Below are 25,098 nucleotides of genomic sequence, written 5' to 3'. Positions count from 1 at the left end.
GAGTTCCCAGCACCACTCTGCAAACCCTCATGTAGACCTTGCTTCCTAGAATTAATGACAAAGTAGCCATTAGATTTTTCCCTCTGAGGAGTTAGAAGGCACACTAGCAAATGGTCACATTTGGATGAAATAGTAAAGAGTAACTGAGGTCTCAAGTGTTAGTTAAGTGGGATATGATAGTGAGCTCTATGCCTTCCGTAGTTAGCTCAGGAAAGTGGGGAACATAAAGTGAAATAAATTATATAGATATTAATACATTTTGAAAATAAAATGACATGACTTGTCTCTGTAACATAGAGGGATAAAGTCCTGTCTGTGCCCAGATGACTCGTGTTTAATTTATGGAATAGGAAGCTGGAAGATCTGGGTGGGGGAAAGTAAATGGCTAATGCTGATTTACCCATCCTTCTGGGAGGACAGTGGTCCTGGCTGTTGCAAGTCTTACTCCAAAAGCAGTGCAGAGGTTTCACATGCAGCATATGGGTTAGGGTGACAAATGTGCAGCATACTTTTTGGGGGATTAGATATGTGTGTGTATATAATGCGTGCATTCATCACCCCAGAATATCAGCAATTATGTAAGTCACAAGACACCATGCACAGGATTAAGGCTGGCAGTGGGTTGAGTCTGTTCTCTTGCATATAGCAGCCTATTACTGGCACCTGACTCTAACCTCTGAGGGAAACAAATAGGGCTATGGAATCTTGCACTGACCGGGATGTTTGCCTTCGCCGGAGAATGAATGAGCCACTTCTTGCCCTGAGAAGGAATAAATGGATGAATTGTCTGTCAGGGAAAAGGCTTTAAGTTGGTCTGTATGGGGACTTTAAAACTGGTATAATATTACAGACATGATGAAAATACAGCCATAAGAGTCAAGTCAAATATTTGAGCTACAAGAAAAAGAAGAACAAATAACATCTGCAAGGTGTACATCATCATTATAAGCTCTCAGAGTTATGTCTGCAGTATGTCACATTCATGCAGAGTGAAAGTGAGTAAGAACTGAATGAAAGGCAATACAAGGAAGAGCAGGTGATCTTATCTAAGATCTCTAAAGTATCTGTAGTAGAAGTAAAGGCCAAATATTCTGAGACCATATTCAAAGGATGCAAGTTGGATGAAATTCTTTAAGTTTGGTTAAAGGTTTCCACACTGCAGGGTTAGTTTCTGAGAAAAGATGTTCCATGGTCTTCAAAAGAAAAGATTGCCTTTAACCCTGAAGTTACACAAATTTACAAATTTTATAATTCAGTGTGAAGAATTAAGTTTCAACTTCACAGCAAGCAGAAGACAATAGCATCAGTGTGAAGATTTAAGACTGAAGATGTCATGTCTGGGACATTGCTACCCTCTCAGAGATGAGAAGCTATTTTATTTTATACAATATAAGGTATTAAAGATGGTTATAAGACCTGTGATTATTACATGTTCAGTGATAGCACCAGTAATATAGATTGTGAAACTGTGACAATAAAGACAACCGTGGAACATAATAACAATTGTTGGAATGCATAAACCACCAAAGTCAAGTGCTGATGACTTAGAAGAATTCATACATATCTAGCATGAAACACAGGAAGGAAGAATAACAGTGGCTGGGGACTTAAAATTATCAGAAACAGACTGGAATAATGTTGATTCAACAACATTAGTAAGGAATTTATTCACAATATATGTTCAGGAACAACAATTGCTTCAGATTGTAAAATAAAAAAATACCAAGGAATGGAACATACTAGACATTGTTTGCATTCTTAAAGAAATTACTATCACTACATGTCAAGTTTTACCACCATTGATGTGCAGTGATTATGGATTTATAAAGGTTAATTTAATCTAAACAATGCACAGAAGATTAACTACAGATTATGTGAAAGCAAAACAGTCACTATGTAAAACTTATTGACGTGATGCACTCAATGGAAAAATGTGGAAAGTTTTGAAAGAGAAATTATGTGCAAAAATTAAAAAAAATATGTTTAAAATCAGGATCTAGGCATACAAATTCAGGGGAATATATTTCTGTAAGAACAAGATACCTGATTAAGGTGAGAGACAAAAAAATATAAGAAATGGAAAAGAGGTCGAACTACAGTTTTGAAAACTGGAAAAAACAAATTAAGCATAGTTTGAGACAATTTCAATAAAATCTAAACAAAATTTATATAAAGATATTGAGCATAACAGGAAACCATTTAATAGATACATAAGATGTGGAAGGAGTAAATACATACAAATTGGTAAACTTTGTGTAGATTCTAAAATTTATTCTCAGACACAACAGATTGTAGATATATTTACAAACTATTATGCAAAAACATTCTCCACAAAGGAGGTGATAAGTTGTCCTAGTGACATCCAGATAACTTCAGATACGGAAATCAAATTAGACTATATTGAATAAGAACTATGCAAACTGGATTCAAACAAAGCACAGGGAGGAGATAGAATTAATAATGACCTGAGAGCATTTCAGCAAGAACTTACAGTACCATTATATCTCTTATGTACTAGGTTGTGTAAATATGGGGAGATTCCTCAAGATTGGAGACTTGCGCTTATTAAACCCATCTGTAAAGGAAAGGAAAGGGGAGTAGGACAAACTCAGAGTCATACAGACCCTTAAGTCTACCTTCATTCTGTGTAAAAATAATGGAGAAAGTAATATTGGATAAGTTATTCTCAAACTGGAAAGGTTTGGACATGAAACCATATATCAGCTTGCATATGATGTTCTATAACAGTACAACAAAGCTATGAATGAAAAATTGTGCTGTAATGTAATTTATATAAATTTAACTACAGCATTTGACAGAGACATACACAAAACACTGATCGATAAATTAGAACTACTAGGTATCAATGTACTCTTGATAAGATGGATAGCCAGGACATGGCAAGCATCACACAGCAATTGGACAGGTGAAATTCTTGGTTAGAGTCAGGGTGTCCCACAGGGCTCTGTCCTAGGCTCATACTTGTTTAGATTGTATCTTTCAGACCTATGTTTTTCATCTGAGGCGTTCTACAGTCTGTATGCTGATGACTTGAAATTGGGTAAACTGATTGCATGCACTGCAGATAGGACATGTCTGCAAAAGAACTTGACTTAATTGACCATTTAGGCACAGGAGAACAATATGCTGATAAAGACATCAAAAACTAAGCATATGACATTTTTTAGTCATAAATTGAATGGTGAAAATTTAATACAGCACACACTTATTGAAACTGTAGATTCATTTAAGGACCTGGGTGCATGTGGAGATCCACCTTTGAGTTTTTCTAATCATATCAACCAATTGGTTAATGAAAGCTATGGAACTATAGGTTGCATAAAAAGATTTATAAAGTCCAGGAAATCAAAAGTCATTGTTTGTTAGTTACATTAGATCCAAACTTGAGTATGGAATAACAATATGGAAGCCTTATAAGAAAACAAGCATGAGTAAACTGGAAAGAGTACAGTGGAAATATACTAAAGACATCCATAGATGTGAACATTTAAGTTTTTATGAAAGACTAAAATTATCTAAACTTATACAATGTCTCATATAGATATTTAAGAGGAAATCTTATTCATGTATATAGGACACTGAGAGACAACTACCTCTGGGAATGATTGGGGTTATCAAAAAGTAGTAAAGGATCATCAGACAACATATGTAGAAGATTCTATAGGAATGAGAAATGTACTAATTGGTTCTCTGAGAGAGTAGCTGATGTATGGAACAGACTACCAAATTACATTAACGCAAGTACCAGTTTTGATATTTTTAGGATAGCCGCGGTGGTACAGCGATAGCGTTGTTGCCTCACAGCAAGAGGTTCTCCTGTTTGATTCTCAGCTGGAGTGCCTTCTGTGTGGAGTCTGCATGTCCTCCCCACGGTCGAGTGGCCTCCGAAAGACATGCGTGAATGGGCATACCTTCGCTGAAGGTTGGGCATCGGGCTGGCAACTCGGCACCATAGAAATCTACTGCCAATCATTAGCGGACTGGAGTTCCGCTGCAGCGACCCTTAACCAGGAAAAGCCAAAAAGACAAACAACTAGCTTTGCTATTTTTAGGAACAGCCTGGACACTTATTATGGGAGCAACTATTCTAGCATATTGGCAGGCTAGTAGGGCATTAAGGCCTGTGCTTCAAATATTTGTATTTGTATTATAATGTATGTATGCATGTATGTATGTTATCTAGTATCATTTTTTTAGAATAAAAAAAAAATAAATAAAATGGCATCATACCTCTCAACTGTACAGATTTTTGCAGAATGTTCATATTTTTCCTCCTATTTTTGGTCCATTTTTCATACAATTGTGATTTTCAAGCAAATCACTGGCAAATCATTTAATATTTAAGTCAAAAAATAATGACAGACATTCAAGTTTCAGACTTCATGCCCTTCAGAAAATTCATGCTAATGCAAAACAAGTTATTCTATCTACTTTCTAAGTTTGTAAGAGCAATATTTAAAAGTTGTCTCTATTTGTGAGCCTTTGTCCCCTCATTATTTATGGCTTTGTCCAGATTTCTTGCTCTAAATGGTTGAGAATGGCATATTTTTTAAAGTATTAGTTAGTAAATCTGTATCATGTGTTAAACTTGGGGCCATGATATACAGAGCATGTTCTAATTTGAGAAGTGCAATGTTCCTTACTTTAGGCACAGGAAGGCTGAATAGCATGTATCCAAGTTTCAAATGACCAAGTAATTTCTGTGTGGTGTTTTCCATATGATAGCTGAACAAAAGTGAGCAAATAATCATACCTATTAAAGAGAAAGAGAAAGACAAACTTAATTATGCAACTGACTGGATCATAGACACCATTACAAGAAGAAAAATAGCATAACCTTGGCTTTGTTGAGCTGACAATTGGCATTTTAGTGTCACACTACTTCCAGACATCAGTAAAATCATTCAGAAATGCTTTCCCATCTTCTTGAATAGCCAAGAATCCACATAAAGGCCAAACACATCTAAAATATGATTACTGATTATTTCAAAAAGTAACAGTCCTGACACTGAGCCCTGGGGAGCATGGATAAAACAGTTTGTGAGTTCATAGAAGGAACCTCCTACCACCATCACCATAAGGGTAATTCCCACAAAGTATTAATTACACCAATACTGTGAGACTTCCTCTAAAACCATTTATCTAGTTTGATCAAAAGTACTGGAAGATCTACAAGAACAGAATCCTAAGATCAACAAAGTTAGTAGTTGTCATTTCCTGGCACTGGTGAGTTCATGTATTAGAAAAACAAATATCAAATAAACTTGCAGAGAGCAGCCAGTGTGCTGCTATCTTCCTGAAGTCATTTGGCAAATTACCCATATTTGCTGGCATATTTAAGGAGTTATGCATACACTATTTTTCCATAAGCTTTACAAGTGGCTTAGATTCAAAATGAAGTAGAAATTAGCACAGCTGGAGGGGGGGGTGTTTCTTTGTGTATAGAATGATAACTGTTTTCTGCCAATGGAATGGTACAATTTTAGAGGTTAAAAGACGATTAAATATCTGTGTCAGTGGTACTGACATGTAAAAAGCTATAGTTATAATGAAGTTTGGATGTTATCTGCATATCTTCCTATAACCAATGATCTCCATACTAATTAAACTATTCTTTGCAGCACAAGCAAAGGTGACTTTGTAAAGGAGATTTTGGTTAGGAGTTTCGCTAATGGCAAAAGTGATATTCCTAGCCCTCTAAGAAGGACACAGCCTAATCTTTGTAGGGGCTAACAATTCAATGCACCTAGCTTTTTCATCCTGAGTCTCAATGTATCAATATTAGACAGCCTTGAAAAGAAACTTTCTTTTGACAACTTGTACTGGAAGAAAAATTCCTTGAGTTAGTTTATTTAACATACAGAAATTTACAAAACTTCATCAGATTGTTGCCTATATCAATCCATCTGAGTTGCATCTCTGCAGTCCCAAAAAGAGCAGATGCACTTTATAGTCAAACTATGATAACCAGACAGCTTGAAATTGTCTAGCTGACCTTATCCAGGTCATTTACATATTGTACAGCCCAACATTTCAGATCACCTGGAGGGGTTTTCTCGTGTGGATTATTGCAGTGTGCCATGTCTTAGCCTCACTGATAGTAACCACTTTTATCATTCACAGAATTTCATAACCAGGTGCTGATTGGTGCTTCTTATATTGGTCATATTCCCCATGCCCTGCAAGATTTACACAGACGCCACTGGCTGTGATATCTGCCTTCATAAACAAAAGCTTCTATCTCTCTATACCCCAGCAGGCAGTTCTGAGGGGCATTTTTGTGCATCTTTTTCTATACATTACCTGCTGACCATCAGTCTGCAACCTGTCAGCCTCTTCATTCCCCATGGGTGACCATCTTTCCCTACAGGCCATCATCTAGGCTGCCATTAGGGGTTTCTTCAGGACTCTACCATTTCCCTGCATTCACACGAGTAAATTTATGCATGACCTATGGCTGAACCATGTATTACAGCTAAAATATTTTATTTGCTTCTTTCAAAATTTCTTTTTTTTTGGGAGGAGGTTGTTCTATTGTGTCCCATTGTGGTAGGGATAAAGGACCAGTATATGTTCAGAAACTGAGAAAATGCGTTTCTATCTTGATCTTCTATGCAGCGCTAAGGTTCTGCATCATTCTTAGTGGTGAATATGACTTTCTAATTAATACTACCCAAAAATAACATGATTGCAACTGAGTGGCATGAATTTGTTTTCCAGTAGAAGGTCATGTCCTAACAGTGTGTATTTCTAACCTGTGATATGATATCATATTGCCTTTCAATTTCTTTCTGTTTTCTCCCTCCATTAATATAAATAGGTAGCATGCTAAACAAATGGTTTCTCTGAATGCCTCAAGAAACAGTGTCAGAAGACTTTTTCATCAACTCCCTTTGATTTTTTCCTTCACCACTATATTCTAGCCCAACCCCCTCCCTCACCAGTCTCCCCTATACACCCATTCATTCCCCCCAAGTGCAAGAGCCTGCCCTATTCTTTCCCCAGCCAAGGTGAAATCCCTGTGACCATTTATTCCTTGGTCAGGGCAAGAGCTCATTTCCCTAGAAAGAAGTTAAAGCAACAGAAGATTCAATGACTATCAAACACGTGTAAATTGTTCTTTATTCCAGTGATAACACAGTTTTACCAGAGCGCATCAATAAAATGGCTGCATTAAGCCTTGGTAATGTATAGTGCAATATTCACTCCATAAGTGAAAATTCATGACTAAATTATCTGACTATATTGTTTGGTTTACAATCACATGTGCTACGTTACCTGTACCAAACATCAACTCCACAACAGTGAAACACAAAATGCTGAAAACCCACAATATCAGAAAACACTGAATCTCAAAAGTGCCTACTGTTAAGGACCCAAAAACATGAGTCCTGAAGGGGGAGAGGCATGTCTAGGAGTTCAACACACTATGTTTTCTGCATTGTATGTTTCTCTGTTGTGGAGTCAGCATTACAAGATTTGGTATAGGTAATGTCGCACATGTGATAGTAAACCATATTCCTTATATATTGGTATTGCTTAACTGGTACACTGTCACTCAACCTTAAATTAAAGCATACTGTTATGAATTGTATCTGATACTGGTACTTATCTAGTTTTGCTCAATGTCAGATGTTGCTTTCATTTAGCTTTTACCTTTCAAACTATTCCTCCTGCTCCATACCACACTACGCATACCTGGAGATGTGGTTTGTAGTTGAATTGTTTTATCAATGGTTTGATCATTTGTAGACTATGTTGAATGATTTTCTTCTAGGCTATACTTATAGATAGCCGTGATAAGTGCACAGTGTGCCTAACAGTAAAGAAAGCTAAAATAACCTTTTATTAAGTGACTGTCAAAATTCATTGCACCTCCAAACCCAAATACAGTAGCCTAGCTGAATTGCTCTCAGAATCTCTGTAGAACTATATCAATGACTGCATGGAGGCTGCTTACCTACCAGAAGTAAGCCCAGAACTAGCCCCAGAAATAAATAAGATATATAACAAAAGGGAAGAAATATGGCAAAAATCAGGAAGGGTAATTCCCATAAAGACAAAAACTCCCTCAGAAAACTAAATAGGCAACTAAGAGGGCTAATTAAAGCAAGAAAAGTCAGCTTTGAGGATAAGATATCCTCCCAGGATAAACATAACCATAAGGCCTTCTACATAAATGTCAGAAACCTCAAGGGGAGCATACAGCAATGTGCTGTACTGGTAGTTAATGGTGCCACATTCACTGAGCCTGGTGATATAGCAAACCTGTTAGCAGACAGGTTCAGTTCCAACTTTACCCCCCCAACCCCCAACCACCACCCCAAAACAAATACGCTCAAACATACCCCTTCCACCTATAACTAGAGAGCCTGTACTAGCTACACTAAAACCAAGAACATGGTCTCAATGGGCCCCAGTAACATCCAAGGATGCCTCCTGAACAGTCTAAAATACTATTTATCAGGGCCAATGGAGTCATTATTTAACTATAGTCTTAAAACAGGCTTTGTACCACAGGAACCTAGGACTGAAATGGTCATCCCTCTTCATAAGGGAGGACCTCCAATAGATCCTGGAAACTACAGAGCCATTAGTCTGACTAACCTTATTTGCAAAGCCATGAAAATAATTATCATGTAAATTATCAACAAGGAGATAGGACACCTCCAGGCACAAGAATTCAAGGAGATAGGACACCTCCAGGCACAAGGATTCAAGGAGATAGGACACCTCCAGGCACAAGGATTCAAGGAGATAGGACACCTCCAGGCACAAGGATTCAAGGAGATAGGACACCTCCAGGCACAAGGATTCAAGGAGATAGGACACCTCCAGGCACAAGGATTCATCCCAGTTTAGCTTTCTCATGGGAGGGTCAAGCTTATTGAATCTCACAGACGTCTTTGAAAAGGTCACTAAGGCAATGGAAGAGGGGAAAATAGTGCATGCTACCTACCTAGATCTAGCTACATTATTTGATACAATACCTCAATCAGGCATTGTCAACAAACTAACAGATCTAGGTATAAACCCTTTTATAACAAGCTGGATAGCTAACTGTCTCACTGAGAGGACCCAAGAGGTTAGAATCAGTGGGGTCACCTCCACAAAGAGGCTGGTCACCAGTGGAGTCCCCCAGGGCTCTCTGCTAGGCCCACTACTCTTTGGCATCTACTTCTTGGATGTCAAAGCCAGTGTCAAAGGTTTCTGGCTAACCATGTTCACAGATGATTGCAAAATGGGAGCAGTCACCGAATCCCCCAAAGACAACCTTCAGGAAGCTCTAACACAGATAAACTGTGCCAAAGCCATGGCTTAAAAGTCAATAACAAGAAATGCATTACAGTACCTTTGGGGATGTCTGCTACCCTGGGTAACTACATCATCAATAAAACACTCTTAAAAGTTGATTCTTAGTCATGGATCTTGATACTCATGTAGATAGTGACCTAACCTTCGACCAACATGTGCATGGCAGCTAGGTCCAGACAGGTCATCATACCACTGTACTTGGCCCTCATCAGGCCCATCAAAGAGTATAATGCCCCCTTCGGTATGTACCTAACCAGACACATGCAGCAAATGGAAAATCTGCAAAGGTTTCTTACAAAAAGAATAAAGGCAGTGAACACAATTTCCTACACTGATCACCTCAAAGACTTGTCTATTTACTCGGCATTAAACAGACATCTGAGAGATGATCTTTGCTTGGCATATAAGGTATCTCTGAACCCTGTTTTGATGAACCTTCTGCACATCCACAAAACAAACAGCATCAGAAATACAAAGACCTAAATTTTGCTTGTGACATTAATACAGCATGTTGGAGAGACAGATATGTTGCTCAGAGAACTCCCATTCTCTGGAACAAGCTCCTCATCCATGTAAAACAGAGTTCTTCCCAATACCTATTTAAGCACAACTTGGACCAATGGATGGGTAATCTGAAATTCAATCCTGGTCTGGTGCCTATGTCTATGATAGACCTATGCAGTCAGTAAATCATTCCCTATATAAATCAACTTTGTGGGTCACATTTGGGTTGCAAGGGTAGGCTTATAAGGGTCCTAGTGATCGTTAGCCTAGTATACATCTATGAACCGATGAAAAGAATGAAGTATAAAGTAACTACTAATTTGATTATGATTCTTTTTTTTTTTTCAGATGTTTAAGAAGAGGCTATGTGCTGTAAAAGTATTAACTGAAAAATATATTCTTAAAATTTGATTACATCTCTTCCAGAATTCAAGACACCCTGAACATACATTAGTTGCATAACCAGTAGCTAATGTACAGAAAACTCTTCACTCAAATTCTTTGCCATCCCAATGCTCAAGTATACTTATATTTGAAAAAAGTTTAAAAAAAATACCTGTATTCATCACCACTACAAGGCATCCAAGGGATGACGTAATTTGTATGAAAAGTAACACCCATTGCTTTTAAATATTACCAAAAGCCAAATCAAAACCAAAACCAGACATGGCCGCGTGTTTCATAGTATCATAACACATCAGAATGTAGCCTAGTTCAGTGCTTCTGACTAATACTTAGGAATGGCGCTAAAGCAGATGTTTCCTATAAATGATGCAGGGAGTGTCTCAAAGCAAGACCTCAAGCAGGAAACATAAGACTTCAAGTGCCTTAAGAAAAGCAAGCAAGTAGGGTAGCTAATTTACTCATAATAATGCAAGAAAGATCATATCTAAATATTAGCATACAGTTCGACTTTACTAAGGAAAGAAATGAATAAAACAGAGGAATGCAATGGAAATTAAAAGACATATGTTACTGTAAATTGAAGAATTTTCTCTCAAGGTAGTATAATGCAAGAAATGACAGTGACCCTGTACTGCTTGTAATAAGCGAGTTCAGGTCCTGCTTGCTGAAGCTGTATCTGGCATTTGATGTGTGCTGCACACTGGCTTAAATTGCAATATTAATGTCTAAGGAAGAGGATTTATCTTTCTATTTCTTATCTAAATTACCTTAACTAAAGAAATCCTGTGAGCATTAAGGCTCAGGTCCAGAGAACATCTACAGTATTTTAGTTTTCCTTCTATAAGAACAGTTCAGAGTGGTCAACTCTAGTCAATCCCATCTATGCTGGATAATAAACATGCATGTTGTTTATTGTATTGTATTCAGTTGTTTGAAAAGATCCTGTAAGCAAAATCACCAAATTTCAGAGATGACCAAGAAATAATAGTCTGAATATATGATTTGTTCATTAGCCAGATATTATGGAAGGGGGCACATGAGGGAATCAAACACAGGGCTACAAAATTAAGTTTCTGGATTAGTATACATAAAGGGACCATCCTCCCGCTATGCTAAGCTGTCACCTTTAAAGAAATCAGCCACCACTATGCTACGATGCATATGTAAACACACATACACATGCACATATATCTATGTTTATAATATGGTTGGAATAAACTCTATTGAATATGTTTTAATTAAAAGTTTACTGCTGCATTTTTTTCACTGAAGGCACTCATGTTTGCATGCTAGAAATGTCAAAGTTAAGAACACTGTGCGCACTATGGTTGTGTGAAGGTACTAAAGCTTTCAGATATAAGAAATGGTTAGACATTAGGTGTAAGAGTATAACAGTGCAAGTGTTTGTGGATTAGGTTTGGAGTTAGGGCTAGAAAAGGGGACAGATTCAGTGTTTTGTATGTGTTAGTACTTGTTAAAAGCATGTGAGTGTCATGTACAAGTGTCTCTTGGTTAGGAATAGAGAAAGGCTAGATTAGAAGATAACATTACTGTTTTGTGCAGTTGTTGCAGTATGTGAAGTGTGTGTGTGTGTGTGTGTGTGTGTGTGTGTGTGTGTGTGTGTGTGTGTGTGTGTGTGTCTGTGCATGAGTGTGTGTGTGTGTGTGTGTGTGTGTGTGTGTGTGTGTGTGTGTGTGTGTGTGTGTGTGTGTGTGTGTGTGTGTGTGTGTGAGACTTGTATAGTGATACTGTTAGGGAAAGGGGTTTTGGTAAAGTAAGGTGTAGGTTTGGGGTTAGGGACAGCTAAGGGTAGGACTTAAGGTTAGCACATATGAGTAAGGTGGTATAGAGGGTAAAGCCATGTATAGCTCCCTGGGAATATGCCCTTTTCGTTGCAGATCCATTCAGTGGTAATAATCACCAGGGGGTACTTTAGCCAGAACAGCAAGAAACGCTCATAGTTTTTGAAGGGACTGTACTAAAAGTAAAATATCAAACACTTTGTCTTGGAAGTTTGTAAGAGATGGAATTTAAAGATCTAAAATGTAGTCAAATCAGTAGTCATAAATAATCTCTCAATAAATCCCCAAAATATGCATTTGGTACACACTGAAAGAATAACAATCAATATTTTGAACTGCAAAAAAAGGTGTCCATATGACAACTGAGTCAGAAAAGTTTCATCTCCAGTACAAAATGCTACAACTAATTTATCAGTAAACTGCAGCGCTGAGAGAGAGGAGACATCATATACTTCACTAAAACACAAAGAAAATGAAGCTTTAAAGATGCTGGGCAAAATCCAAATGCTGGTGTAGCTCAAGAAAGACCAGGGAAATGAAATCCTAATAAAGTGTTTTTTACTGGAATTAGGCCGGAAGAAAGATCACTAGAGTTAAGTGATGCATGGACTGTAAATTCTTCAGGGATGAAAAGAGTGGAGTTTCACAAAAGCATAAAGAAGCACCTAACTACAAAAGAGTGGTGCGATGGAAAGTGATGAAGAGATGGTGGAATACATTCCAGTAGAAAGTACCAATGCAGAAAGAATATGCTTAGGATTTTGCAGCTGTAATGCAGAAACAGGGGAATCTGAACCATAATTAATGTTTCTTATTTAAAGTATTGTGGAGGACTGGACCCAATTTCAAGTAGGTGATCTGGTTTACAAGGACTATTATTTTTGCCTTGATAATGTGTAGAGGTAGAATATTTATGAGACTTCATTAAGACTTTAACATTCATTAGAAAAACATGACGATTATGTCTTAAGCAAGAGAAATATAGCTCCAAGAAAATACTAAGCCTGATACTATTTACTGTTGTGTGTGTGTGTGTGTGTGTGTGTGTGTGTGTGTGTGTGTGTGTGTGTGTGTGTGCGTGCGTGTGTGCGTGTGTGTGTGTGTGTGCGCGTGTGTGTGCGTGCATGCGTACGTGTGTGTGTGTGTGTGTGTGTGTGTGTGTGTGTGTGTGTGTGTGTGTGTGTGTGTGTGTGTGTGTGTGTGTGTGTTTTGTAAAGACTGCAGCTGGAATATTCCAAAGTACATATTAAAAAGTGGCAAAGAACCAAGACAAACACAAGAACCAAGTCCCATAAAGGTAACTGCCAAATAAACACCAAAAATCCAAAGCATAAAAAATTGTCAGGAACACCACAGCTTCACACAGTAAAAATATTTATTTGTAAAAATGGACCAGATAAGCACTTTCATGTTGTAAAACCAATGCTTCTTCAGATCATAAAAACACAAAATCACAGCTCAGTTTACAGGGCTATTATAATTTAATAGCATCACAGCACCAAGCCCTAAATGATTTAAAGAATAATCAAGCTATAAGCATCAGACCCTCTGATAAAGCAGGGTCTATAGTAGTCATGAATCATAAAGATTATAATATGAGTATGCTTATCATGCTGAATGAGGATAAACATATATACAGATCAGCATGGAGAGGGTAAGATCTATTATTGATTATGTACATAGTGCCTTATATGAACTATTTATGGAAACTTCCATTGGCCGTGACGTGTTAGAGTTTTTGTATGTGACTGAACCTAAGATACCATTGATAAAGGGCCTTCCTAAGGTTCATAAATCTTTGACTAAACTACCCCTATGTTTGATTGTGTCAGGGGAAGGATGGGTCACACAAACATGTTCTTTATATGTGGAAAGTAAGCTTAAGACAATGTTGGCTTCGGTCTCTGTTGTACTCAGGGACACTGAGTAATTTTTAACTGACCTCTTCATATTTTTGGAAAGTTGTGGTGATATAACAGGGTTTTTTCTTGTGACCCCTTGATGTAGTGAATTTATTTACATGCATCCCAAATGAGCATGGCCTTGATACCATTAGAGAACTGTTGACACACAGAGAGAATTTTGACAACAGTCAGGTTGATGTAGTTTGCTGCTTGTTGGTTTGAGTTTTAAACAATAATGTTTTTTGTATGGTAGCTGCTTATATGCACAAAAATGGGGGGTGGCCATGGGCACCCCTGTGCAAATTCATATGCAAATGCAGTAATGAACTCATGGGAGGAACAATTTGTGCTTGACAATAACAATTTATACAGACCACACATTAGATTTTACCATCATTTTGTGAACGTTTTTATCTTGTGAGGAGGGGGTCAAGAAGAATTATATGGTTTTCTTCACTACACAATACCACTGAACTTTTGAGGTTTATTATGTCCATGTCACAGAAAGAGATAGATTTTTTGGATGGACGATTATTGGTTAACCAAATAGGTCAGATAGATACCAATTTATTCCGAAAGGGATGTTGGAAAAATAGTTACTTGTCCTTTGATAGTATGCACCCCAGGCATATATATCCTAATGTAGTAAGGGGCCAATACATGAGAGCCTCTAGGCTATGGATACAATTTATTTATTTTTATTTATTTTATTTTATTTTACATTTGTTGACCGGGATGGTCCGACTGGATACATATCCATTTTCAGCGGAGTCCTGGGGAGAAAAGCTCCAGACACATAACAATTTACAAATTTATAGGTAGATAGCAGTAAGTAACAGTGAATACAGAAAGAAAAAATAGACAGTACAATAATTTCAGTTCAGAACATACAAGCTGATTACAGACATAGCAGAATGCATCCATCCATGAGGCATGAGACATACTTTAAGTTGTGGTAGTAGGTAAATGTTACTTTATTACCTAGGGTTTAGGATATATTAATTAGGCAATAAAACCTAGATTAGTTAATATGATTGATCAACTTGTTTGGATGGGCTGATAGGGTAATTTGTTTGAAGTTAAAGTGAGGTGGAGGGAGCATTTCATGAAAACATTGATGCATTGAGTCAACATTTTTTGAAAAGGGGCTATAAGAAGGACCTCCTGAGACAGCATAAGGAGAGGGTGGTCAATGACAAAAAACACTGCTTCCCCATATTTCTGTAGGCATGCTTCTAGTGCACATAAGGATAGGAGCGTTGACAGTAAACACAGATTTGGTTTGAACTACACAAATGATGTAGGCTCTTATGTAATCTTATACGAAAAAACTGGGGAATACTCACAAGTGACAACAAGACAGCTGAAATAGTTGGGAACAATCCCTCTTTTATGTATAAAAATTGTTTAAACTTGGAAAGACTACTGTGCACAGGGAATTATATTACTAGGTCAAGTAACTTGCTATCTGCCAGACTTGGTACATACAGTTGCAGGCATTGCAGAGCCTGTACATATATTTCACATGAACAAGTGTTTAAACATCCACAGATGAAATATATTTTTAGTCCCAGATTCTATCCAGATTGTAATACAGAAAATGTGATTTATTTAGCCACATGCAAGTCCTGTACAGGATTCTATGTTAGTAAGACTAATAAGAGATTAAAAGATAGAATGTTTAGTCATTCTTATGAGATTAGGACTTGCAATATGAACAATGCACTAGCTAAACATATTAAAGAAAATACTGGACATGAGTTTGTTTTTAGAGTACTACAAATAGTGCATGTGGGTCACTGGGGGGGGGGATCTCACTAATTATACTGAAACAGTAGAAGTAAAATGGATCTTGAGGCTACAGCTGATAAACATCCTGGTATTAATGCTTGTGTGTCTTTAAAACCTGTATTGAAAGGGAGGAAATTAGTTTAATGATGTGATGAATTAACATAGCTGATTGGAAAATCTAACTGTTTTTAAACTGAGCTGTGATTTTCTGTTTTTATGATCTGAAGAAGCACTGGTTTTACAACGTGAAAGCGCTTATCTGGTCCAGTTTTAAAAATAAATAGTTTTACTCTGTGAAGTTGTGGTGTTCCTGCCAATTTTTATGCTTTAGATTAAAAAGTGGCAAAGAGCACAGAAATTTTCAGAAACGTCAGTAATGCTATCACAGCATTTGTTAATGGCACAGAAAGTATCACATTAGTCAGAGGAAAGTGTTTTAAAGACTAAACTCAACTAAAGTGAACAAGTAAAAATTTGAGTTCATCAAATGCAAACTAGAATACAGTGAGTTTCATTTTCCCAAAAATTGCAATCTCACTAAATCCAATGAATTTTGAGAAAAGAACCATGACCTAAATATCCTACAGCCATAAAGTACATGTCAGGCAAGTCAAATATAACAGTCCAAAATGTATTAAGAATTTTCGTACATATGCCTTCCGGGTGGCATTGAGGGATAAAGCCCTGACTGTGACCCAGATGACACAAATTCAGTCAGAGCTTGATGGCATAGGCAGGGGAGAATGGGAAATTCCATACTGGGAGGTGGGTAGGGTACCATTGATGGTGGAAGGATCACTCATAGCCCAGGTGGGGTCCAGGGCTAGCAGTGATTGCTGAGTTGGGCTTGTGGGCTGGCCTGTGAAATGTGACTGTCCCTGGGCCTGTGATCTGACACATCCCAGTAGGCTATTCCTCACTGCCCACCCAGCCTAGCATCAGGCAGACAAGTTAGGTTCATAACCAGACCTAAACAAAAACTTACAAAGACCCCAGGGGCAGGTGGCAGCTCACATTGGGAAGAAGCTTAGATACAGTGTAACTAATCTCATAAAACACAGATAGCTCGATTTGCAAAAAAAACAAACAAAAAAAACTTTTCTACAATCTCTGTGCTCCTTAGATATTCACAAAGAAACACACCTCAAGGGTTTAGGCCGAGAGTCATGCTATAACATTATAGCAAATGAGGAAATTTAACAAAACTCAAGACAGTAATCTGAGGTTGTATTGGCAATACCCTGCTGCAAAATACAGTGTATTATTATTTAATGCATAACATATGTTTTTTGATAATTTAGACTTCATAAAGTAAACTTTCTTAAATGTCCACAGTGCTTTGGCACTCGAGCCAGAGAAAATAAAATTGTACAAATAAATATGTACTTAAAATAAAGCTCCAGTCAAAGGACCACTAAAACACAACATCAATAAAACAATCAAATAATTAAATTGAATCAATCAAACAGGAAATTGCCAATTCTCTTCATTTTTCAGACCTTATGGTTTGAGAGTATTATAATTTACACTATATGTGCTTTCCCTGGTTAACAATAAATCTTTGACAGTCATAGCACCTCTAATAAAGGAAAGACATTTTTCAAAATGCACATTTTTCATCTAACTGAATTATTATTCAAACTCTATTAAAAGGGCCAGCAAAATGGCTTTCAAGTCTTTTGTTTCTAATATTCTTGACATATCACAGTCATATCAGGAATTTTCTAATAACTTATCATATTTTTAACTAGGCAACAGCATGCCAGACATGTATCACAGACTCGGACTGAGATTCGGTAAGAACCCCAGAACATCAAAATCAATATGATTTATGTACCAGTCATCATCTTAAGAAATACAGTGTTAACAGAGATTCTATACCTCACTGTAACACTTAAATGCAGTGTAGTGAGATAATAACAAATGTAACATTCAGTAGTTTCCACATGAAAGTACATCTCAAAAACAGCACACCGTGAACAGCACAACAAAGTATAACCATTTTAATGTATTGCACTGAACATAGCACAAAAATCTACAAACTGTAAAGTGCAGTGTAATAAATGCTGCAGACATCATGAAATTCTATTTTTTGATTTCCTTGAACTCTGCCACTAGTGGAATCTTGAAGTCCAAGAAGCGTTTTGTGTACTAATACTGGAAAGATACCTGATCTGCTTACTTAAATGTATTTAACATCACTAGTTCTGCAGTCATATATAATGGCATATGAATACTACAAAATTCCCAACAGCATCCTGTTCCATATTCAAAAGCGGTAGTGGTATACATACAGTTCTTCTGCAAAACATAGTCTCATACATAATTTTAAATTTTTTAGGGCAATTTCGCTTTTGGAAACAGCTTAACATACTTAGAATGGCTGGTATTTAAATTACTGTTCTGCCCAGTGCTAAACAAGATTAACCCCTTTCTATTACTGTTTAATAATATCTGTGTAATGCTAATGCACTGGAAATCCTAAAATAACATCCCACAGTGCTTTCTTTCAGACCAGACATTAACATAAATTACACCCACACATGCTACCCAGTTGCCTTAAGTCTCACAAACAGCAAAGCAGACAGTTTGCTGAGGCAGAATCAAGCATTGTGTTCCTGAAAACATTTATCATGATTCCATTGCTGATGGAGTCATATGCCCCCAGAGAGATTTTTAATACTGCCCCTCACCCAGTCCTCTCTGGATGGTGCTGGTAATTGTAATTATTGCTATTACATTAATACAATGTTCCCAAGTGCCACATTGCTTAAAATTAATAGGACACAAATATGCATTCACTTGGCTTGCAATTAATCTCTCTTTAGGACTTTCATCCTTAAGTACAGCATCAATAAAAGCAGAGGAAATTACCCGTTGTTATTAAAAGAAGGCTCCACTCAGCTTTTACCTCAGTGTTTCCTTCCTCTTATCTGGAAAAATACTAGCATGCAGTAATGATAAAATTGTATTCTATGTGGCTGCAGATTATCAGACTTCTAAGTAAAATATTAAGATGCTACTCCATATTGTTTATCCAATGTATTAAAACCAGGTTATAAATTTTCCCTACAGTCATTAGAATTGCTAACATGTTTAAAATGTCAAAAGGATACCTCAGCTTAATATCTGCATCCCTGGATTTTTTTCAGTCCCAGATGTGCTACAAAGGATTTCAGCTGGTGGAAGTAACATTTGTAGTGTGCAGTTAGCTCCTTATTAAGTTTCTTTCCACAAAACAAGCAAAAAGTCCCCAAAAACAAGAAACCCGCTGACTCTTGTAGTCATCACAACAAATACAGGCAAACACTGCAAGAATAAAAATAAACCAGTGCTATTTTTCCCTAATTTTATTATATCACAGGGAGGATATTCTATCCTGATTGATGCCCGTGGCATAAGCCCACTAATGTGCAAGATGAACTGCCTGTGCTCTTCAGCTATGATATAGAATCGGAATTGCCCAGACAAAGTAAAGCCTTGCTGAGTCTAATTATGGTGGCTGCCAAAAAAGCAATTACTAGAAAATGGAAATCAAAGTTTAGAACAACTTTAGTAGAAGTAGTGAATATAATAACAGAGATAAAAGAACTGGAATTGGGATCTTTAGAAAAGGGAAGAAGCAAACTATATAAGAAAAAAATGGGAATTGTGGGAACACTATATGCAGAAAAGAAACAAGGTTTAAGAGGCAGAATTTGCATGAGCCATATAATGCTTAACTAACAATGACTGGATAGATTACAAGTGATGAACCTGAAAAGCTGGTAATATAACAAGCCAACATTGCACTGGATGCAGTTTATATTTTTTCTGCTAGTTCAGTGGTTCCCTCTTAATTTGAAGTATTTAAAGCTGGAACATTTGATGCCCTGGTACTTGTCAGAATGTAGCATGCTCCTTTAAAATGAACTTGTATACCATGGCAATTATATCTTGTATGCCTGGTTAAACCAATGGAGGTAGAGGAGGCAAGGCCTGAAAGATGTGACCCAGTCCAAAGAGTGCCTAAAACAGCAACCTTCCTAGTAGAGTTAGAACCCTGTTCTGCAGTAATATATTTAACTTGTGACAGAAAAAAAATGTTTCACTTGTAAAACTGTCACAGAAAAAAAAATGTTTCACTTACAAAACAGTCCACACTCCATCACAAACAAAAATATTACTACCTCACATTTTACTTACTGCTCACACTGACTAATTTTTTTTTTTTGCTCAATCGAGCATTATCACTGTTGTATGCATGTTGCATTATAACATTTTAAAGCATATGCTGTTGTCTACAGATTCCAGGAATAAAAGTGTATTTATTGCCGCTGTTTGCCATGTTTTTATTTTACCTCTGATTAATACTTCACTGCTCTGTTACTACCATTACCAACACTGCCACTTATTACTTTTTCATAAGTTTGTATTAGGTTATCTGCCTTTTCAGGCCATTTGAAGCCTAGGCAATTTCCCTTTTAAGGGGAGAAGCAAACCCTGTACTTTGTGTCTGTGAGGCAGACACCTTAACCATTATAGCAACCCCCACCCCATTTTTTGGTTGGTGAAGTAATATTCAGTGCAAAAGATCAACTGGCAAGGCAACACTAAAGCCAGTAAACAGGATGAGGATGTAGAATTTAGCTGTTGTCACCTTAATAACCACTTTAATCTAACTGCAAATTATTTATTTTATACATCTTCTTTAAAGGCAGGTCTTACTTGAGACACACAGTGTTTGATTTCAAGGAATGCGCACCATATATAATAGAAAGGTGGAAGTCAGTCTTGGTTGTGGAATAGTAATATTTGACATTCATATCATCCATCACTTAAGTGCAACTATCAGTCTTTTCCTGAGATGATCAACTTACCAATGTAAGGTGCAACCTTGGAGGTTGCACTCCTCCCTCCCCCATAAATGATTTTTTTCACCTTTTTTGTTATTGTTGTTTCAGAATGCTGTTTGCATTCCAGAGGGTTTGCTCATTTCTGATTAGTTCTTTTTTGAATCAATCACAGATGAGTCAAAGTCTTGTCAGGAAGCCTAGAGAAGCATATGTAAATATAACCAAGTAGCTACTGCCACCATTTTATGCAAGTGGTAATCTCAGTAATTATATTAAATCATAGGATCACTGGAAGTTACAAGGCTATTGGCCCTGAGGCCCTTACAAGCCTAGCCAAGAATTTAGCCCATGTTCCAACAAGTCAACACCCTATGCCACCGTCCAGCAGGGACACAGGTGAAATCCTAAGGGTGTATTTTCTGTCGCCATCCAGTTATCCAGGTTGCACTTATAAAGGGTTAATGAAGTACTCTGCTTGACGTGGAGAGGGAGTCTATTCCACAAAAGGGGGAGTCTCTGGGACACAAATCTGTCCTGCCAACAAGTCCTATTGATGTCACAGACCAGGTTGAGGTCGCTCGTGCAGTTTACTCGAGTGGAGCTTGACTTGCGGATATGCAGCAGCCCCATCAAGGTGGGGTCTGAGATTGCTTTGTATGCCAGTCAGAGGTCACCTCTGAGGAGTCTGTAAGAGACTGAGTAGAGGGACAGGGCATTTAGCCTATCTGTGTAAGGTAGATGTTTGAGGCCCCGGATTCTCCTGGTGAACATCTGTGGTCTCTCCAGCTGCTGCATGTGCTTTGTGAGGTACATGCCGAAAGGGGCATCATACTCATTAATGGATCCTATAAGGAAAGAATACAGGGATGTTATGACCACCTTGTCCCTGGATGAGATACCCTTACTAATGAGGTGGGCCATGTAGAAAGTTTTCTTTACAACGAAGGCAATATGGTGGTCAAAAGTCAGTTTGCTATCAACCCGGGTGGCCAAGTCCCTCACGGCTGATTGCGTGCTTAGGACCTTATTATCAATGTGATAATTGATAATAAGGTCCTAAGCACACAATCAGTCATGAGGGACTTGGGCACCCAGGCTGATAGTAAACTGAGGAATTAACAACAAAGTAGCAGAAGTGCAAAACATCAGCTCACTCGACCAAAATAATGTACATTTCTAACAGCACAATAAACTGATATAATACACATGCAGGTCACAAGAAAATCTCTTGAACCCTAATTTCCAAATTCAAAGGTGAAAAATATCACCACAGAATTAGTATTAAGCCACTGACAGTCCCATTTATACAAATATGTTAAGGTGCTAACAATAAACTACAAACCTAGAATAAAGTAATTGGGAAAACAACTAAGCATTAGTGCATGAAGCTGAAACAGCTGATTAAAATAACAGCATACCAAGATTTTTTGGTCATGCTTATTAAATTGACAACAGCAATCAGTATGGTTTTGTGTGTGTGTGTGTGTGTGTGTGTGTGTGTGTGTGTGTGTGTGTGTGTGTGTGTGTGTGTGTGTGTGTGTGTTTTAAATGCATGTTATATTTCTATGTATACATACAGCCTAGGAAGAATTAAGCATTTTATAGATGGTAGCAAATAAAGTGCTAATTTCCCAGGTGACAATTTCATTAGCATAAAGTATGATATTGTATATCTTTCAGGAAATTATGAGGGTATTATTGTAAATAACAAATAACAATGGTCCAAGAACAGAGCCTTGTAGAATACCAGATGGTGCTGGGAAAAGTTAAGAAAACGATTTTAAAGAGTTTTTCATACAGGTAATTAGATAAGAAGTTTAGAGTACTGGAATTTAGGTCATAAAGAGAAGTTCTTTGATGAATAAGAAATGATATACATAGTTAAATCCTTTGGAGAAGTCAAAGAAAAGTACACATGTGAGGCTCTTTTCAATGCATGGCAGACTGCATCAGTCAAAAGAAATGAGCTGCGTTGGTGCCATCCTCTTATCTAATTCTGTGATGATGATCACTGAGAAGGCTATTTGCTTCAATATGTTCTTGAAGATCACTTTAAAACATATTAAACCAAATAACTGATAAAAATAAAAAATAATAAACTCGGTGATAAACCAAACTGTGCTTTAATGCAGAAATTCAGTAAAAATCCAGTAAGTGCTTTCATCTTTTCATACACGAGACTTCTTCAGACTGAATTAAAACCTCTCACTTCATTCATTAAATACTAAAATATATCATCATATGACATTCCCAATTAATGTCTTAACCCTTTCTTTCTCAAATAGGCTACAAAATCTTCTCTGTTGTTTAGCCCAGGGGGATAGCAGGCATTCAACTTAACCTGCCATGTATATTCCAACCATCCCAACACCTCCTTAGCATTCAACTTGATCTCATAGTCAGCAATATTTCCCAAAACCAAAAATTTTAAATTGATTTTACAACCCCCTATTTTATAATGTTTACCTAAATCATTAGTTTAATTGCCAGTTTCCACAGCTCTTTTGTGTTCATACATTCTTTTGAACAGGTCCCTACTAGTACGGTCAACATAGAATGCATTGCAAGACTGACATGCAATTAGATAAACAACAAACTTTGATTTGCATGTGTAAACCTTGTTGACATATATTTTTACATCATTAATAACAATTTCACTGACTCCTTCACAAATTAAATCACAGAAATTGCATGCCAAACATTTTTCCATCCTGCCTCTTGTACTAAAAGACCTGGGATTCGAACTGCTTTGGAAAAATGTTTAAAACTCTTTCCCTTTTTGCACAGAAAGCGTGGATCATTACCAACTGCTTCTAGTACTTCTTCACTGCTCTTCAAAATTTTCAAATTTGTTCTGATAATCTGTTTGATGGCTTCCGAATCTACACTATTCGATATTTGCATAGCAGTTCCAAAGTCATTCTTGATATTTTTCTTAGAAAAAATTTCTAAATTTTCTCTAGTTCTTTTGACTTCACTAAGTTTACGTCTCACTAATTCATTTGAATAGCCTCTAGCTACAAACTTGTTACATATAGCTTTGCTCTCTTTGATAAAATCAGCATCATCTAAAGTAAGTTGATGTGTCCTCATCAGTTGACCCTTAACAATATTTTCTTTCATATATCTGGGATGCATGCTTGAAAAGTATAAATATGCATTGTTTTGCACATTCTTTTTATTAATTTTAGTAGCTAACTTGCCATTTTCTTTATACACTACTACATCCAAATATGAAATACTTTTGTCATTCAAAACTGAAGTAAATTTCAAACACGTACAAACCCTGTTTATATACAGCAAGAAAGATTCAAGGGACTCCAACCCCCCTCTCCAAACAATAAACAAATCATCTATAAAGCATTTGTAACAAAGTATATTGTTTTTGAATGCATCAATCAAAATATGTCTTTTCTCCCAACCATTCATGAAAATGTTGGCATAACTGGGTGCCATCGCTGCACCCATTGCTACTCCATTTTTTTGATGGAAAAAATCATCTTTAAACTTGAAGTAGTTGTAGCTCAAAATAACATCTAACATTTCCATAAGTAAACTAGTAGTACTATTGGAAAACAAACCTGAACTTAAAAGCTCTAATCTCACTGTTTCCATTCCTTCTTCATTGGGAATAACTGTATATAAAGACTTCACATCTAAAGTGACTAAGATGTCTGACTCAATAACATTCACTTTTTTGATGCGTCCAATAAAATCAAAGGTGTCCTTAATATAAGCACTACCTCTGACTGCTACCTTTTGTAAATGTTTGTCTACAAAAATAGAAATGGCTTCAGTTTTGGTCCCTTCACTTGCTACTATAGGCCTGAACATAGGGTCTTCCAGATCTTTATGTATTTTAGCCAAGCCAAAAATTCTACTAAATTTAGGAGCTGCATTTGAAATATATTTCTTAGTATCCTCGGGGATCCTTCCTGTATAAAACCATTCCTCAATTAAGGAATCAATAAAACAATATGATTTTTTAACAGCAGAAAAACTAACTTTTTCATAGAATTCATCATCAGCCAACATGTGATACATTTTCATATCATAATAATCTCTATCTAGTACTGCCAAAGCATTTCCTTTATCTGCTTTGCTTACAAGAATGTTGTCATCATTAACTAAATCAAAAAACAGCTTGCACTCGTTTGCAGACATATTATGATATTTGAAATTACTTTTGTTGTTCAACAATTCAATAATTTCAAGCTCAGTCATACTAAGAAACATTTCCAGTTCCTTTCTCAAAGGAGGATTAAAAGTACTTGGTCTACTGAACTCTACTTACATTGTTTTTACTATTTTAAACAAAACTTTGAAATTCAGTTTCCTGACAAAATCTCTCAGCTCATTCAGCACATCACACTTGTTCGCTCAAGTAGATGGAACAAAATTCCAACCCCTACTCAAAATGTCACAAGTCTTGGCATCCAAAAGTTTGGATGATAAATTTACAATTAAGTAACTGCTAGGATCAAAAGTACTTGAAAAAACAGTTATTTCTTCCATTTCTTC

The 25,098-nt window shown here is 36.9% G+C and overlaps 1 long non-coding RNA gene across 3 annotated transcripts in view; it reads right to left on the bottom strand.

Moving 5' to 3' along the window:
* Nucleotides 1-25,098, bottom strand: part of LOC122807045 — a 497,813-nt gene that overhangs the window by 132,944 nt on the left and 339,771 nt on the right. For 2 of the 3 annotated variants that reach the window (XR_006365580.1, XR_006365579.1), the window contains one exon: nt 4,671-4,774. The exons of the other annotated variant lie outside the window; for it this stretch is intronic. This is a non-coding gene — a long non-coding RNA (uncharacterized LOC122807045). Of the gene's footprint in view, nt 1-4,670; nt 4,775-25,098 lie in introns of those variants that run through there. 3 annotated transcript variants of the gene reach the window in all.

Source organism: Protopterus annectens, chromosome 7.part0 (assembly GCF_019279795.1).
Source record: "Protopterus annectens isolate FY-2018-M chromosome 7.part0, PAN1.0, whole genome shotgun sequence".
NCBI lineage: Eukaryota > Metazoa > Chordata > Ceratodontiformes > Protopteridae > Protopterus > Protopterus annectens.
The sequence above is the reverse complement of the archived record's forward strand: the minus strand, read 5'-3'. Positions and strand labels throughout refer to the sequence as shown.